This window comes from Globicephala melas, chromosome X (assembly GCF_963455315.2).
Source record: "Globicephala melas chromosome X, mGloMel1.2, whole genome shotgun sequence".
In the NCBI taxonomy this organism is placed as follows: Eukaryota; Metazoa; Chordata; class Mammalia; order Artiodactyla; family Delphinidae; genus Globicephala; species Globicephala melas.
The window spans coordinates 71,731,199-71,737,884 of NC_083335.1; the positions used below are offsets into that span (position 1 = coordinate 71,731,199).

General features: G+C 33.9%; 1 pseudogene; it reads right to left on the bottom strand.

The window, feature by feature from the left end:
- Positions 1-228: 228 nt before the first annotated feature.
- On the bottom strand, positions 229-1,185 carry LOC115849564 (importin subunit alpha-1 pseudogene; annotated as a pseudogene).
- Between the last annotated feature and the right edge of the window lie 5,501 nt (positions 1,186-6,686).

Below are 6,686 nucleotides of genomic sequence, written 5' to 3' on the forward strand. Positions count from 1 at the left end.
AATTGATATATCTTTACAGTTACAGGTATACTTGTTTATTCATCTCTCCTAGTTGAATGTATAAGGAGCTTATCTGTATTGTTCACTGTTGAATCCTCAGTGTCTGAATTATTATTTAGCATATTGTAAATGCATATTTTATTTGGGTTGAATGAATGAATATTTATAGATATGTTGGCAGTTAAAAAGGAAAAACTGAAAGTGCCTTACATCTATTACATTCTAAACTTATACATCTGTCCCATTGGTGGTATTTCCTATGGTTCTTAAGGCTGGAGTCACAATTGGCTGTTCAGCAGCTCCTAGAAATTTTACAAATTTTGGCAAAACTCTTGTTTTTTTGACTATGTCAGTTAGTTCATTGAACCATCAGTAAGGTAGGACAGCTCAGCAAATATCTCTAAATACTTCTCAACAGTCATGATGCAAAAGTAGGAAGAATTTGCTTAATAGCATCTAAAGGGGGAATAGCATATTATTATAATAAAGATTTGAAAGTGTCCAGATTCGACTATATAAATAACCATGTGCTAAAGATGGCAAATCAATAACTATCAATACAAGTAGAATTAACGAAGTGTTTATTTTGCCATTCTTGATAATGAAATCATTGGAAGCAAACCATTACCTGCAATGTTTCTGAGAGCCTGTACAGCTTTTTCACTGATGTGTGAATGGAGAGATGACAAGACAGCAATTAATGATGTTATAGTACCTTCATCTACCACAGTCTATTCTGGTTTCCCAAAATTTATATTAGCAAGTACACCTAAGCAGATTAAAATTCAATAATACTACAATCAGAGAAAGGTACACATTTTTTAATCAAACCAGCTCAGATTACGTTGTCTATGGAAGGCTTTTTTCCCACACAAAGAATTTTCCAGCAACTTGGGTAGCTTGGAATTGACTTTCCAAATTATTGCTGTTTGTGTCTTTCCCAGTGTCATCAACAGAACAATTTACAAAGACCTAGTTGCTATAAATTACCTGTAGTAGAGAAGTAGCAGCATCAGGAAAAGAACTTACCTTTCTTCTTTTCAGCATCTGGTCATTTTTCTTAGCTTTTCTCTGTTTCATTATAACTTCTATACAGTACTGTCTCATTTCTGTTCTGTGTTTCCCTTTGTTTTCCAAACTGTTAAGGTGGGCAGTTAGCTAATTAGCATTCTTATTGGTGTACATGTTATTAGACAATAGGAGAAAACTAGAAGATAATTGTGGATCTGGCTCAGATTTTATGTGTAGCAGCATTGCGTTTACAGGCTTCAAGTTAATACACCCTGGATAACTGAAAAATTATACTTTTAAATTCTAAACTATAAAGGTGTTCAGAGATTGTTTTTATGATATATAGAAAATTAATAAAAGCCTCTATCCTTTTATGGTGGGAAAACACATACATCTCTAGTTAAAGAGGAGCTCGTTTAAAGAAAAATAATATCTTCAAAGAGGGGAAAAGTAATTTGGACAGTATTCTGTATTCAAGTCTATGGTAGAATGATTGTAGAATTATTTTATTTTTAAATGGTAAATTAGAGGTTTAGGGAGAAGGGCTTTAGATTCACCTAGAATTATATCCATTATTTCCTGTTCTTTCTACCATGCTTGTCCTTTTTCAAAATAATAGTAATAATGATGGTTAGTATTTATTATAAAATGATCATTATTAATGAGAGAAAATCGCATTTCCATTCTTCTTATAACTTTAACATTGAAATACACATAAAGACAAATTCATATAAACAAACTGTGGATGTTGTTTTCCCTGGCTTATAAGCAAAGTAAAACTTAAAATGAGTAGGCAAGGTATAATTAAGATTTAAGTTACTAAATGGCAGCCTAAACCTCTCAGAGAGGTTTTCCTGGTTATAAAAAGAGCTTGGTTTCTAAATTGAAGCTAAAACGTAATCAATGTTAACAAAATTAGCCCCCCATCCCTGGTATTTTGGAAATAACCCATCCCTTTCTTTATTTCCTAGTGGTGTTTCACTGGATTGTCCTTATATTTGAATTTGAGGAAATGTCAGCAAGTTTCTTGCTCCATTTGGTCTGCAGCTTCTATATGCAAGCTTTTGGGAAGGTGCAAAATCTACTTTTTAAAGGCAATTTAATCTTACTATTTTACAATTCTTGTTCACAACTACTATATTTTGGGCCTTAAAACTATCCTTGCTGGGAAACAAGAACATATTTTATGAACTGATGATTTTCACTTCATGGGGGAAATCATTCTAACGATTTTTGAATGCTAGCTATAAAATCTAGATTTTTTAAAAATAGAAAATATCAAATATTTTTTAACTTTTTCTTGTTGAGCAGGATCATCCTTATTAGCATGCATTATCTGTCTTTTCTGGTGTCTCTCTTCTTTCATACATGTCGCTTGTCATTGTCTTCTACCCACTTCTAGTTTGTTTTGTCTAATCTAGCACTTACCAGGAAAAAGGATAAAAACTTTTAAGAGTTGTGTGTTAATAAAGGCTAATAAGCTTGAATAAGAGGCTTTGTAATAATATGAAGGGCTCTTTTGTATTAATAATAATAATAGTAATAATAATGATAGTTGCCATTTATTAAGCAATATTATGTTTCAGATTCATCCCCATCCCCAATAGGATACCACTCTGTGTTTGATTTATTCTTTTTTATGTATGTGTTCTTGTAATTTTTGTGTATACATTTATTTTAAAATTTGTATAACTTGTATTGCACCATATTTATTCAGTGCTTACCATGCAACTAATATTTAAGACACTAGAGATACAGCAGTAAGCAAAACAAAATTATAATAATTATAGCAATCTAGATGAAAATATATATCTCATTCTGTTTCTTCTTTTCTTACTCAGCACTGTTTTAATATCTTACTCAGCACTGTTTTTAATATCTATCCATGTTTCCATGGCTATACCTAGTCATTTGCTTTGCCTGCTGCCTAATATTCCATACTCTGAATCTACCACATTTGATTTATTCACTCTTTCAGTGATATACACTTAGTTTGCTTCTAATACTCCAACATCACAAACAACTCTGCAATGAACATCCTCGTGCATGCATCCCTACTATGTGAATGAGGGCTGCTATCTTGCCCAACCACCCCCCAATTCTTGTCACTATTCAGCTTTCTAATTTTTGCCAATTTGATTACTATAAAGTGATATCTCATTATTTTGATTTATATTTTTCAAATTGCTAATGCGTTTGAGCATCTTTTCATATTCTTTTAGTTTTGGTGAGTTTTCTTTTATGAAATACCTGTTTATATTTGCCAGTTATTCTATTAGAGTTCCTCACCATTTTTACTGACTTATAGGAGTTCCTTTAATAGATTATGGTTTCTAATAGTTATCACACATGTTTGATTAATAAATGATGAAAATGACCAAGCCTTTCACTCTTGTACCATCCTACCTGATTTTGTTACAAAGCTGTGTCATTAAGGTCACTATCTTGGGGGCTTATTAGAAGCCTTTTTTCTCTTTACTGTTGATTACAGTTACCTGAAATCTGACTTCCCAACAGGTAGACTGTATATTATACTTTTCTTTTTGCCTGTTTTGAAACTCTTAACACACCTTAACAATTTATAATGAAAAACATATTTTAAAATATTTTTGGAACTTGAAAAAACTATACTAATGTTCTACTTGGAAGTATAATAGGATTAGCCAAGAACATTTTGAAAGAGTACTGAGGGGAGCTTCCCTTATCAGATATTAAAATGAATTTTAAAGCTAGATGACTCAAATTAATGTAGTGCTGGAATAAGAATTGACAAGCCAATCAGCAGATAGGATATTTAGCTCAGAAAAAAAACCTAGTGTATCAATTCATCAAGCATCTATTCACTGTTTACCATGAAAACAATATTTATGGCATTAGAGACAGAGCAGTGAGCAAAATGAAATCCCTGCTGTCATGGAGCCTATGTTCTAGTGGCATATATGCAATGAATAAATACACATTTTTCTTTGATATGTAAAATAAATATATATATAGTATATATATATTTTTTCTATATGACTTAGATAATTATGTATGTATGTCACTGAACACAAGTTTGTGTGCCCTATGCACAGTGAGGCCAATCAAACTGAAACGTTGAAGTTTGGAGCAGAGAAATGTTTATTGTAGGGCCATGCAAGGAGAGAGGTGGCTCATGCCCCCCAAACCCTGAACTCCCTGAAGGGTTTCAGCAAAGTATTTTTAAATGCCAGGTGAGGGAGGGGTGTTGCAGGGTATGTGATCAGCTTATGGACAGTTCTCTTGTTGATGGTGAGGTAACAGGGCAGTGTCACAAGGGTTAACATTATCATTCCTTAGGCTGCAGGAGGCCTAGGGACTATGTGCTCGTGGTCAGCAAGTAGTTAACATCTTCCATTTTGTGGTGGTGGTGGGGGGTTACATGTGTAAAACAACTCAGGAAATGTGCATCAGATACTGTTATCTAGGTACTTTAGAAAGGAGCTAAAGCAGAGGATATGGGGGAGGGGCCTGCCTGGGGAAGGCCCCATAGAGTCCTGCTCCATTACATGTATTTAATTTGTGAAAAATTTGTTGGAAAGTACTTCATAAATCATTGGGAGAAAAGCAAAGATTTTTTAACAAATGGAGTTAATGCAGTTAGTTATTTAGAGGAAAAAAAATGATAAACCCTCACTTCTCAAATCAAACTGGGTGGATTAGGTCATTAAATATTTATGATGAAATTATAGAAATCTATAAGAAAATATAGGTGAATTGAAACTGCATGGGAAGAGACTTTAAATTTTTTTAACATTTTATTTTATATTGGAGTATAGTTGATTAAAAATGTGTTAGTTTCAGGTGTACAGCAAAGTGATTCAGTTGTACATATACATGTATCTATTCTTTTTCAAATTATTTTCCCATTTAGGTTGTTACATAATATTGAGCAGAGTTCCCTGTGCTATACAGTAGGTCCTTGTTGGTTTTCCATTTTAAATATAGCAGTGTGTACATGTCCATCCCAAACTTCCTAACTATCCCTTCCCTCCACCCTTCCCCCCGGTAACTATAAGTTTGTTCTCTAAGTCTGTGAGTCTGTTTCTGTTTTGTAAATAAGTTCAGTTGCATCATTTATTTTTATATTCAACATATAAGCAATAAAATATGATATTTCTCTTTTTCTGTTTGACTTCACTCAATATGACAATCTCTACTTCCATCCATGTTGTTGCAAATGTCATTATTCCATTTTTTAATGTCTGAGTAATATTTTATTGTATATATGTACCACATCTTCTTTACCCCAGTGTTTATTGCAGCACTGTTTGCAATATCCAAGTCACAGAAGACTTTAAATTTTAAAAGCAGTAAATAAATGGTATTGATGGAGCCCAGTGGGAAGCTGAGCCTCTACACCTACCTGAGAATTAATGAGGCAGAATGAAGTGGTGTGAGTCAGGCTAGTTGACATCATGCTATCCCCCGCTTTGCTTTCCCTTGGTGTCAGTGGGACCCACAGGAATCTAAGTTTCTACCACTACCCAGTATCTGTAAGGAAGAATGAGGTGGCTGGAGCTGAGTCTAGTTTGCATTATGCATACCTCTGCTCCCACAGTGTCAGTGGGGTTCAGTAGGAAGCTGAACTTTCACTCCCACCATGTAGCAAGAAAGTGGTGTGAATCACTCTCAATCCCCACTCACACCCCCACTCAGAGGCAACGAGGTGGTGCATGTCAAGAGGGTGTCCTTACTTTTCCCAGGAAGGTATCAACAGGGCCAAGGAGATTGCTGAAATTCCACCTCACCTGTCTGAAACAAGGCAGTGGGAGTCCACATTCTGCTTTTGCTGGAGTGGTGTTGGTGGCACCAGCAGGTAACTGAACATACACACCCACCCATCCCTCATAATACACATCAAACAAGGGGACTGCCTGCTAAAAAGGAAGATTAAATAGGATCTACAGTCTCATAATATAATATCCAAATTATCCAGGATACCATGAAAAATCATTCATCATACAAAGAACCAAGAAATCACCAAATAGAATGAGAAAAGACAATCAACAAATAATGACATTGATATGAATCAAATGTTGTAAATATCTGACAAAGTTTTTAAAGCAGCCATCATAGAAAATGCTCATTAAGCAATTATAAATTCTCATAAAACAAAAGAAAAATAGAAAATCTCAGCAAAAATTAGAAATTATAAAAAGGAACCAAATAGAAATTATAGAACTGAAAAATACAACAATAAAAAAACTTTATTGGATGAAGTCAAGAGTAGAGATGATAGAGGATAGAATCAGTGAACTTGAGGAAAGATCATTAGAATTTTTTCAGTCTGAACAACAGAGGGAAACATAGACTAAATAATAAATGGAGCCTCAGAGACTTAGGAAAGTAACAAAATACTTAACATTTCTATCTTCAGAGTCCCAGAACTAGAAGAGGAGATTAGGGCTCAAAACTTATTCCAAAGAAATAATGTAACCAAGACATAGAAACAATGTAAGTAGCCATTGATTGATGAATGGATACATAAAATGCCACATATGTATTTTTAAAATCACACAACAAAATATTATTCAGCAATAAACGAAGGAAATCCTGTCATTTGTGGCAACATGGATGAACCTTGAGGGCATTATACTAAGCAAAATAAGTCAGACAGAGAAAGACAAATAGTGTATGATCTCACTTATATGCAG